This window comes from Electrophorus electricus, chromosome 8 (assembly GCF_013358815.1).
Source record: "Electrophorus electricus isolate fEleEle1 chromosome 8, fEleEle1.pri, whole genome shotgun sequence".
NCBI lineage: Eukaryota > Metazoa > Chordata > Actinopteri > Gymnotiformes > Gymnotidae > Electrophorus > Electrophorus electricus.
The window spans coordinates 16850681-16863771 of record NC_049542.1 but is presented as its reverse complement, the minus strand read 5'-3'; the positions used below and the strand labels follow the sequence as shown (position 1 = coordinate 16863771).

At 43.1% G+C, this 13091-nt stretch overlaps 1 protein-coding gene across 1 annotated transcript in view; it reads right to left on the bottom strand.

Moving 5' to 3' along the window:
* Positions 1-13091, bottom strand: part of ext1b (exostosin glycosyltransferase 1b) — a 53611-nt gene that overhangs the window by 38672 nt on the left and 1848 nt on the right. The window lies entirely within an intron of this gene.

The following is a 13091-nucleotide window of genomic DNA, read 5'->3' as shown; positions in this document are numbered from 1 at the left end:
GATTAGAATCTTCTGGTAAGCAGCAGTTTAACTGCAGAGAGTGAGTGATCAATTATGAAGTTTTGGGGGAGTGACCAGGACTGAGCATATGCATAGGTATGGTTAACATGATATCTCCTGCTAGGACTCCAGGGACTCCAGGGCACCAGACCAGGCACCTCTATGAAGGACAGTTGGTGAATGGACCAGAGAAGCACTTCACCAAAACTTTGTCCCCTGTGTCCCAGAAACAAAGCACCAGGTCCCTTCTAAAAGGCATGCAAACAGCACGCTAAATAACTGCTTGGCTGGATGCTTCGTGTTTACCAAATGCTAGCCAAGTGAACATGAGCACAAGGGCTAGATCTTTGTGGCCTGGGGAGGGATAGAGGGTCCCTAAATGACTGTACAGCACAGGAGAGATTGGACATTGCCTCAAAGGCCACTCCCTACTGTGAACGAGAGAAAAAAAAATGAAAAAGAAAAGGAGGAAAGAGAAAAGAGAAAACCGAGGATAAAGCAAGAGTATGCACACACAGAGAGAAAACAAGAGAAAGAGGAGAGACAGAGAGGCCATGACCATGGCAAGTCCCTGTCGGCGACCATGTCAGTGATGTCATCTCTTTTTTGTGTGCCACAATTTGTAGACATGGATAATGATGAGAGCAACACATGAGGCTTTGGAGTACTTTAAAGCTAGAAAGCTGTTTAAAAAATGTTTAAATCTTTCTCACACTCTTAAATGCTTCATGTGGAATGTCGATCGCCATCACAATTATATCACAGATCTACTGTTCTGTTCATGGTCTCCTTGTCAATCAATTTATATACCATATAAACAGAACAGCCCACAGCAAAATGTATCAAAGTGAAATGTAATCCATCAACTCATCCAATAATAACTACTCAGTATTTCATCCAAAACCTTGAAAGAAGGAAGTGTTCTCGACTAGATGAATTGCATGCCAGGAGACAGCCCACTGTGAGTCCATGTCTGAATCCCATGAGTTCATAAATGTGGGTATGCACAAACAATGTGCTAGGAAAGAATCAAGCCTCAGGCTGTACGTACAATTTTCATGTCAGCAGTATGGATGGATTTTTTCAAAGAGTGACCCACATCACGGGCACATCCACTCAGAGCACATCCAAATTAAATGGGTGTAGAACGTTATTACCCTTCTGTACCCCCTTCAGTGAGGCATGAGCCTGCCAAGAGCTCTTCACAGAACAATGCTACAAATAAAGTGTGCAGAGGCTCCGAAAACCTTTTGCCGTGGGCTCTTTCTCCCTGCTCCTGTGGTCAGGCAGCTTTTGTGGCGCTTCCCAGCAGGAAAACACAATTGCATTGGCTTGGCACAGAAAGTGTGTTTCGGCGCCGTGACGTACGCTGCTGGACAGGAGCACTTTTTCGCTGTACCCGACCGCCTCGGCGTTGGCACAAATGTCCCCCCCCCCCCCAGTTGCCTTTCATTAAAGCTCCTGCTCTGAGCCGCTAATGAAGGCGGAGCACAATTATACAGCCACTTCTCCACAGCTCTATAGGGCCATCAGAGGGCTAATGCCATTTCTCCCCTCTTTCTGAGCCTCCAGACAATAATGAATCCCACCATAGAGGCAGTGTTTTTTGTTTTTTTTAATGTTCTCTGTTATGGTGAGAATCTTTTACTCAGGAAGAAAAGACACATTACCTTAGAATTAAAGGCCTTGAATGGCACGTTTTCAGTGCTGGGTTTGGGGGGCAATTTGGCAACTGTGACTCTGGCTACTTCCCAAGGAATCTAAGACAAAGGGGAGAGATGAGACCAATTTGTACATATATGACAGAGCTCCACTAATATAAACAGCACCTGAGGGAAGGGGAACTCAAGCTAGTAGTCTTGGCCAAGTTCGCTCTGCTTTCTATTGCATCGGCTCAGTCTGATTCTGGAACAGAGCTGAGCTTCTCCTTTATCTGGCCAACATCCTGCTGCCCATTAATTTTAAGAGTTCCTCTTTTCCCCTGGTTCTGCTGACTCATGTTTTTACAGCAGATGCCCTGGAAAAGCCTGGTCCCCACTGCGCCTCCTCCCCATTTAGGGAATGTTTCCCCGACACAGGCTGTTCCAGAGCCAGCAGGCTGGAACACCTACAGTGATACCCATGTGCACTTCGCCCAGGGACTAAATCACAGCTGCAAATGAGCTTCCTGCCACTCCCATGTGGGACAATTTCACCAAAATGCTCAGGGCTTCTCCTACCGCCCCACAGCCATCACACCAGGCCTGCTGGACGGAGGACATTTAGGCATGACAGTGAGGGTGAGGAGAGCTGAAGAACACACATGAGAGAACCAGAGTACCTGACTCTGACTTACAGTGCAGAACAGGTGGGAAGCTTCACAATGTCATTAGAAGACAGCGTTCTGAACTCCCGCGACCTTCCTGTGTGGGTCCAATAATGAGGTTTTGCAGGTCACCCTGTGTTGTCCCTCAGTGTACAACACACCTCATAATTAAGCTCCTATGAAGGCAGAGACAGGGAGTCAAGGGTCACTCCCCTGAACGCAGATTCAGTGGAACGTGATATGCCAGCCTGGGGTAGAAGACACCCTCCTGCCAGTCAAGGAGCTGCCTAAAGGGTCGAGCTCAAATATGAGGCACTCTCACGCAAAAGCCTTGCAGCCAATAGATGAAGGAGAAGGTGCCAGAGACTTTAGACCATAGTTCCTTTCAGCTGAACACGGTTGGGTTCTCCTCACAATTCCAGTAATTGATTCCCGGATGGGATTGGAGAGTCCTAAAGGGTGATTTAAAGATGCACCCACTGCAGTGAAGGTCACACATAGAGGCTGCAATATTCTTCTGTCAACAATCAAGAGAGCAGCAATCAAGAGAGCAGGTAAGCAATGACAGAAATTACCATAATGTATTGGAGGAGAATGCTGGCCTGATTAAAATGAAGTCTTTCCTGGTCTCCTGCTGTTCTTTGCCTAAACAAATCACAATATGCATGCGGCCCAACTATACCGTTCATGCTCGAGGTGACTCCATCTGCACCACCCTGCTTAACTGAACAGAAACAACCTCTGGTATGGTTAGCAACCCATTTTCTCTGTTAGTCATCTTATGCTATCTGAGGGCATGTGGCCGTGGATGGATTCCAGAGCATCTGCTGACACCATTGACAATCTGGATGAGTGGTGGCACGCAAATCATTGCTGCGGTTCTGATAAGCACACATAAGCCCTGTCAATCAGGGGAGGTGAGAAGTAGACCAGCTTGGAACACAAGCTCTACAGGAAGCTTGGACATGAAGGCCAGGTAAAAACCCAACTCTGAGCTACAAGTTATAAATACCATTTATAATGTCTTCTGTGCAGTGAACTGCATTAACTGCAGATGTGCAGAGTGGAGTTCTGAGTGGAGAGATGACTGCAGGTAGATCCAGGAATTCCAAAAGCCTTATTCAAAACCAGTTTGGCAGGTGAGCAGGGATCAACTGATGCACGATGCTGACGCGCACATGCAGATGCAGCAGCAGACTATACTTTGTGCACAATTATTAGGCAACAGAGTATTTTGACTTTTGATTTTAATGTACATTTTCCAACACCAAGCTGTATAAACTTGAACGCCTATTGGATTTAAGCATATCAGATGATGTGTATGTGTGTAATGCAGGAGGGTGTGGTCTAAGGAGATCAACACCCTATATCAAGGTGTACATAATTATTAGGCAGCTTCTTTTCCTCAGGCAAAATGGGACACAGATTTAACTGACTCTGAAAAGTCAAAAATTGTAAAATGTCTTTTAGAGGGATGCAGCACTGTTAAATTGCTAAAATACTGGAGTGTGATCACAGAAGCAACAAACATTTTGTTGCAAAGAGTCAGCGTCACAAGAAACATGTTGGGGGCAGGGGGAGGTGCAAATTAACTGCCAAAGATCTGAGAATAATCAAACGAAGTATCCTCCAGTACTGTCATATTCCAGAACTGCAACCTACCTGGAGTGCCCAGAAGTACAAGGTGTTCAATACTCAGACATGGCCAAGGTGAAGAAGGCTGAAACCTGACCACCACTGAACAAGACACATGAGGTGAATCTTCAAGACTGGGCCAAGAAATATCTGAAGACAGATTTTTCAAAAGGTTTTATGGACTGATGAAATGACAGTGACTCTTGACAGACCAGATGGATGGGCCTGTGGCTGGATCAGTAACGGGCACGGAGCTCCACTTCGGCTCAGACGCCAGCAAGGTGGAGGTAGGGTACTGCTATTATTCTTATTATTCTTATTAATAAAGATGATCTAGTTGGACCTTTTAAAGTTGAAGATGGACTCAACATCAACCCCCAAACCTACTGCAAATTTTTAGAAGACACTTTCTTCAAACAGTGGTACAGGAAAAAGTCTGCATCTTTCAAGACGACCATTTTTTTTTTCTATGCAGAACAATGCTCGACCGCATGCATCATAGTACTCCACAGCATGGCTAGCCAGTAAGGGCCTTAAAAATGAAAGAATAATGACACACCTGACCTAAACCCTAGTGAGAACTTGTGGGCCTCTCTCAAACAGGAGATTTATGGTGAAGGAAAACAGTACAGTTCTCTGAACAGTGTCTGGAAGGCTGTGGTTGCTGCTGCACCAAAAGTTGATCAACAGATTAAGAAACTGACAGACTTCATGAATGGAAGGCTTATGACTTATTGAAAAGAAGGGTGGCTATATTGGTCACTGATTTGTTTTTTGAAATGTCAGAAATGTTTATTTGTAAATTGAGTTGTTTGTTTATTATTCTCACTTTAACAGATGAAAAACAAGTGAGATGACAAATTTTCAGTTTTTTATTTAGTTGCATAATAATTCTGCACACTAATATTTGCACAATAATTATGCTAATCACACATTCTCTTAAGAAAGCCAAACCCTCAATTTTAGTTTCTTAAATATTCAGGTTTGATGTTCATCATCTTGGATCGACTGAGAGCACAAAATACACCTTGCCTAATAAATTTGCACATGGTGTAGGGGAGAAACGGTTCTGAGAAGGAAGGATCCTGAAAGTAGAGATTAGCTGACAAAAGACAGAGCCAACATCTCAGACTTATAAATTCACTTAGAGGACCAGAAGGGACAAGTCTACCTAAATGATTTGTACTTAAAATGTGCAGAGAATCTTAAACATGTATATAAAAAGATTAAATTTGCTGCAAAAAAACCCAACCCCCCCCTCAAAAAAAACCAACTTGGGGTGGATTAGAGAATGGAGGAAGAGACAGTTACCTTTAAAAGAACATTACCTGAGACTTCAGAGACTTAAGGTTCACCCAAGCTGATGGCTCTACAGCAACAGCAATTGAATAAGAAATATATAGTTTTACATAATGGATGTCTGCATAACACATTTACAACAAACAGAACACAACACATTCATAAACGGTCATATCAGGCCATTACTATTCATGTTTTCCCATTAAAATAGAATTTTATTATCTTGAGAAAATGGAAAATTAAATCCCATTCATGTGGTATAAACACATCACATCACTGAAATAGGAAAGGACAAATGAATTTCAGTTGATTCTTACAAACAAATTTGCATTGAAAATGGTATGTGAATTTTTATGTTTATATCCCCCTGATATAGTACTTAATGTTACTTTCTCAAAAAAAAACAATGAATGCTGATGTAAATGATAATGAACACAATATTAAGTATTTATGCTATATGACAGATATTTTTAATGCAAAGCACTACTGCTTTAAAAAAAATAAATAAATAAAAAATAAAAGTCAAACTCAGCAATTGTATCTAATATTATGCAACCTCCAGCAGGGAGCCATTCGGTTCAGTCCTGCATTGAACCCAAGCTGAAGTCTGACGTCAAATCAAGGCAGAAAAAAAAAAAATGGGGACACCTTTATGGACACACATGAGTGAATCCCTGCCGGTGAATGATTGAGTAAGCCTTGAGGGCTCCACATGAGCAAACATTTAAGGACGGCGAAGCACTTGACCAAGCAAAAAGCGTCCACAAAGCAAAGCCCTGGAGTGGGGCGGACAACTGAGAATTGTGGGGGGTGGGGGCAAAGAGAAAGATGTATCCAGCATTTATTACTGGACAACAAGCTAGATTAACTCAAGCCTTCATGTCAGACAAAAAAAGCAGAAACAAGGAAAGTAAACTTGCTTTTGTTTTCTCATAGTGTAATGAATGTAGACAGTGAATGTGGGCAGAAGAGCAGACTGACTCCCACACCGCTGCAAAGGCATGAAATATCCCAGATTCCCATAATGAAGACCTTTGGGCCAGACCAGAAAAGTATCATTGCAAAGAAATTTCTCTCAGTGGCCTACAAATGGGGTAGTGAAATAGGTGAAGATACTTGACAGGAGAACACAGGAAAAAGATCAAGTATACCTGCCCCCCTAAAACCTGAGCATAACGCTGCCTTGTACACACCAGCTATTCAAACCCCAAAGGCAAGAGAACAAATGGAACTTCATCCAGAGAGGGCTCATAACCAGTGGAAGAGTGGTTGGTCAAAGGTGTGAGCAGTCTCAAAGACACAAAGTAATGCTCTATTCCCTGGTGCTGGGCATGAATGAACATTAGGCCATGGTGGCCTTGCTAGACGATAAGAGTCGCATGCGGGACAGTGCTCCATCTTCCTGTGCTCACCCTAGAAGGGGACACAGCAGCAGTGTTGGGACCTGCCCAGAACGGTGGTGTCCACCATCCTGTCACTCTGTGAGCTTATTTAGTGGCAGTTCAATGGCAATAACCAGCAGCAACACTGGAAAAGAGAACGAGAGGAAAAGCCTCCTTCAGTTAACACAAGTGACACTGATGTGATGAACATGGCACAACCAGACATGATGAGAGGATACAGATTAAAAATAAATGAGCAAGAGTGAGAGAAAGAGCAGTTCACCTAAAGTGCATGTTAAACTTTGCTTCTTTAGTTGAAGCAGGCAACAATAAACAAAGCTCCACCAACCCTGACAGAGCTACCCCTTCAAAAAGTTCCAGGCATAAACAAAGTTAAGCCTCAGATATTTGGCTGCATGTTGAAAATAAATGACTTGAAAATAAATGAGTAACATGACAAGACAGCTATGGATACCTTTAAAATCCAACCTCAAGTTGCAGTTTGACATGTTTCTTGCTGTTCCCAGAATCACAATATTGCATACCACCTTAAAAGATGATGTGTACTATCCTTCAGTCCTCAAAACAATAGATACTGCCCTTCTGAGGGGGTGTTTGAGAGAAACAGAGTGGGAACTGTGGCTGGCATGGGGCCACTAGCCATACCCCATCCTACATTCACCACCACCAGCCAGCTGTGGCCATGAGAAGGCTCTTCAGTAACCCATGAACAAATTGAAGGAGTGTAGGTTGGCAGGGGGAAATAACAGAAAAAAATTTAAATATTCCTCAAATTCTCCACCACAGTCGTCAGTGATCTGTGAGATTGGCCAGATGCCTCAAGTCAAACCCCCCCCCCCCCCCTGCTTCTCAACAATCACCATTCAGCCAGTGAACCGTTAAGTGGGGCGGATTCTGTCAATCCAGGGTTCAGCGGAGTGTGTGGTCATTGTCCACTGTCCAGAGTTCAAAAGCAAAGGCAGCCTCAGTCTAGCTGGCTGAGAGAGGGAAGTGAGGGAGCTCTTAGTGTGGCTGTGGTAGAGGTGGGGGTTGTGGGAATTGGGAAGTCAGGGCAGGAGAGGGAGGGTACTGGGCTGTCCAAGCTTTGAAAGCAGAGGGAGTCTGCTGGGGTTTGGGGTTGGAGGCATGGTGTCAACAAGGCACAGACTGCAAAAAGAATCTGAGCAAACTTTTCACACAAAAGGAACCCCTCAGAGCCTTGGGCCAAGAGACTGAAAGAGAGAAACACTGGAGAGGAAGTCAAATCAAGCCATAAAACAGCGCATGCCATTAGATCAGCTAGCACTTAAACAAAAACGGTCTTTCTACAGACAGCCTCTACCCTGCTGACACCATTACCCTCTCCCCCTCTTCACACATTCTTCAGATGATAATGCTTTAAACACACACACACACACACACACACACACACACACACACACATACATACACACACACACACCTCTGCTAATTGCACAGCACTAGGCTTTCCAAGCAATAAAAATGTTTGTTTTCATTTATTTGAAGAATGATTTAGTAATAAAGTGATTGAATTGTGTTAAGGGTCAACAAGGCCCATGATTGAATGCAACAGAATGTTCGGTAGTGGAAGGCTTGGTGAAAGGCACCCGTACCATAAAAATGCCCCTTGAGCCATTTACATTCCCTTGCTTCATGGGCGATGGAGTTATGGTGGTTCCTGCAGCCCCCAGGTGGCTGCACTGCATCTGAGGTGGGGCAAGCCTTCTGCCCATAGCACAGCCTGGACACAGAGGTGTCTATTTGAGACTGATGGTCTAAAGATTTCAGGGAGTCCCATCAAGAAATGAGTGACATGACATTACTATGAGAAACGCACAATCACACACACCTACGCCTCACCAAGAGGGTGTGGTACCTCGTTCACATCCCACACTCTATACCACTGAGGCCAAACAAAAGAAACTAGCGCTCCCCACGGAGACCAAACAAAACGCATTCGCTCTACTTCCTAAACCTCTCAGCCAACTCTTAACCTCATTCCTGATCAACAAGGGTCCTCCATAGGCCATCAACAACAAAGCTGCCAGTTTATGAGGAAGCAAGATCATACACCTCTTATGAGGGTAATCTAGTTGGGGAAACAAGAGCTACATAAACAGTACCATCAACCAGCAATCTATAGCTGGAATAGGTCAAACATAGCATTCTGAAGAGTAACTAAAAATGCTTCTCTCCTTGTATGCAGTCTGCATGCAGGAGGGTGGCAGGTCTTATTAGCACAGTCTTCCTATTTTGAGTCAAATGGCTCCAGAAGGAACCATGCTCTCATCTCACCTTTCCCTCAGCAGTTCTCAACTGGACTCCAGACTCAAGCTTTCTCAGGTAAACATACAAACTAACACCTTTCCTGCTCTGCTATCTCTTTCAATGTGTGCGCCAAGATAAACTTTTAGAAGCAAGTTCTTAATTTACTTAAATTATTCTAGCCCATTTGGACATTAATATTTTAAGAATGGTACAGCTCCCCTTAGTGTTCCTCCAGCCAGACAGCTGTGGGGGCATAAACAAAGCGAATTTCTACAGAACTCCTTTGATCTCAAGAGCGGCACAAGGAAATTCTCCACCTCTCAGTAGAGTCTGCAGCATGTAGTCAATCAAATGTCCACCTATGTAAATTCCTTTTTGGAGGGAAGCTATGGCCATCTGCTTCAGCAAGAGAGATGCTTTTACCAGTTTACTGTTCTCTCATCAATTCATGAACGCCAAGCACTCCCTGACAGGTCTCAGATAAAAACGACTCGTTTTGCACATTTTTATATTGTACTCTCAATTACTTGAACTGCCTCAGTCCTTGCTAAATGGTCCTGCTATTAATGTTTGCCAAGGGGTGGTAAATCTTGCAATGCATGATTACTATATCTATGTGTCTACTATGCATGCTACAGTCAAACAACAACAACAAAAACAAAAATCAATCAATCAATCAGTTATAGCTATAGATTAATGGCAACCAGTGGAGCTTCTGAGGAAGGAAAAAAAGTCTAGGGAATAAGGAACTAGACTGAAGATATACTACACACAGTGTTTCTCCAACTGGTGGGTAAAGTAGTATAGAATCCCTTTACAAGTGTCTTTTCCTTCAGGTTTTTGCCCCAAGAGTAAAGTTCCTAGGATAATCCCCATACATGGGGGTCAAAGAGCAGAGGACACAGAACAGGCCACACAGACAGGGACAGACAGGGGTTATAGAGGTCACCACTGCGTGCACGTACTCGCCCACACAAAAGCACAACCCACCTGGATGACAAACAGAGTTGCGGTGACATGAAGACAGAACGTTACCATTACCAGTTTTTTTTTTCTAGTGTAAATATTGCACCATAGTCCACAATTTGTTCACATCTGAGCATTTCACTTATTGTGTATGTCTAGCAATCACTGAACTACAAAAATGTGACACTGCACGTAGAGATGTGTTCACATACGCTTGTACGTAAACACATGCACGCAGTCACACCACATTAGCTATGTGCAGAAATGTATAATCAACTACCAGTAATTAAGCAGAACACTATTCTGGCTAATTACCTCTCAATTCGCATAGCTTCACAGAATCACAGGCCACTGCTTTAAAGGAGTGTAGATCATGAAAATTCATGATTTATTAATGTGACAACAGTAACAATAACAGAAGCAATACAGAGGCTTGCCTCAAAGAGTCTGAACATTCTGAAACAGTGAAACCGAAACATGCGAGTTAACCTGAGAAGAGTCAAGAAAGTGACACTAACACTTTCCTTCCCTCAGTGCTCGTTAAACCAGCACTGTCAAATAGGGCTATGTGACATCAATACATGGTGTGTTAATATATTTATGGTGAGTTAATATATTTACATGTAACACATCTAGAGCGGTTACAGACTACAGCTATTATTTATTTCAATGAGTTATTAAATTATTTAATTGGTTCTTGAGTTAATTCAACTCTAGCTGCTGCATCACAAAGTGAATAAAGCTGCAAGGTGGTGGTTAAATATTACCAGGTTAGGTACTGCATGGCAAGTGATCACCCAGCAACCCTTTTACAGGAACTCTGGACTACAAATATGACCCTTCCATGTCAGCAAACTGACACATTTTCCAGGAAACAGGATGTGTCAGACAAACAGAAAAAGGAAAAAAACAAAATAAAAACAAAATAAAAAAAAGAGAGAGGAAAAAAAAAAGGCTTAGTGACAATGACAGGGCAGGATAATGAATGCCAGTCTGAAAATCTCGTGGTTGGCGTCCATCTGCATCTGATCTGTGTGACAACTTCCACAAATCACAGAGATGAATAGGATTTCCACTGCTTTCCTAAATTAGCCAGTGACCAGCAAGAGCCTTTGAAAGCTCTGAACTGTTCTCCTGTTTACCGCTGAGCAGCACTGGCAACTTCTTTCACCTTGGTAGGTGGAGGACTTTGGCCTCCCCAATCACAGTGCCACTGCAGATGGAGCACCTGCTCCACCTACTAATGCATTCAGCCTGGCTGGAGCAGGGTGGATGACTGTCATGGCAGTCAAATTAGCTAGAACGGTACTGTACAGTTTGATTATAAAATGGAGGCTATGGTTTAAAAAACTTTTAAATCTTAACTCTTAGATACATAAAAGAAGAATTACACACACTGTGAACTTAGAAAACCTACTTTAAACGTCAGAGCCATTTTAGGTGGTTTGGAAGTCGTGATTTATGAGTATTCATATACCCTGGACATGTTGCATATCCAAACTTGAATCAGCACTCCCAATAACGGGGAGGGGAGAGGGCCACAGATACAAGCCACTAATTCATTTCTAGTATATCATGTAAGCAGAATTAATCGTAAGCAATACTCAATTTTTTGCAAAGAAATATAGCTTGGCACGTTTGCTCAGTTGAGTCAAACTGTTTTCCTCAGTGGACAGCCTGCATTCTGCAGGAAAGAAGGCAACATGGGATAGAGTGACAATGCATCTCCCTAAAGGGGAGATGAAATTTACCAATTGCTCTACTCAGTCCCAGAGGAAAAAAAAAAAGCACCAGCTTGAGGCTGCTTTATTTGGGGATCAGGATAGGCGAAATTGAGACTAATGGTTAGGGGTCCTCAAGAAAACAGCAGCTGGATAACTGCAGCTTCATTTTACCGTAGATCATGTCTGTTCTGTGGAGTGGAATCAAACAAAGCAGAGAGAAATAGCAGAGTGAAGCAAAACATGTAGTCTTCAAGATGGCCAACCTAATTTGCCTACTTCAATCAACCTCCAACCCCACTTCTGCCAGAGAGAGAGAGAGAGAGAGAGAGAATAGAAAAACTATATAGAACCATGTCAGCTGCAGGATTTCTGCTTGGCTCAGCTTGCTCATGTTCCAAACAGCTGTTCCACATGCACGCACAAGCGCGCACACACACACACACACACACACACACACACACACACACCAATTAACATCAGTGAGTCCTGCTGAGTAGCACCTCTGCAGTGTCATGGGAGGGATGGGTTCCATGCCAAAAATATCAGTGCACATTAGTGCCATTGGCCAAAAGGGGGGAGTTGGAGCAAACCGAGTGCAAACCCAGCACAGGTGCACATGAATACTCATCTTAAAACAGAGCTGTAGAGCTTGCTGCTGTGAACAGGCCAATGATATTCATTTAACTATCTAGTGCTTATATATCTAGTGCTCTGGTTTATAAGGCTTATCAACAAAAGCTTGACATGCGTGTCAGATACCACCCTGAAGTGCCACAATGTTTACCTGGACATATAGTTTGACATGGAGGATGGGTAACAGTTCACAGTAAATTTGCCATTTGGCACAAACTTTGATCTTAAATGGCTATAAACTTTTACAAGGACTTACTATAAAACAGTCCAATATAACTGTTTGGAAATTTCGACACCACCAAGCTTTCTGGCATATGTGCAAAACATTAAAGCAATATTAAGACTACCAAAAAGGTGCAAAGGGCAGTGAGGTTATGATCCCAACAAGCTTAGTTTTCTGATAGGCTAAATGAAACGTGTCCAAGCATATCCTACTGCGCTATCCCAAAACAGGAGAAGTGAGTGAAACATAAGATACAGAAAATACCCTTTGCTGGAAAGAACTTAAACTGGGCGAATGTGTGCAGCCAGAGCAACTTACACAATATAAGGGACCTAAAAAGTTATTTCAGGGGATAGACAGCACTCTAGGCAACCTCTCAGAAGGGTTCCTAAGAGCGCAGGCAATACATCAATAGCTTCCAAGGGCAATAAACGGAATTCAAAATCTGTCGGAAAAACAGACTATATGCCTTTATAATCTCCAGTTAGACCGTAGCAAATAAAGTTCTGGCTGCGATATTAAAGAAGAAACACGCAGCCTAATTATTTTGCCGGGTAAACGTATAGGAACATTACTGTGTAAACAACATGCATTGGAAAACTAATTTTACGACAGACTTCAGAGATAAAAACGAG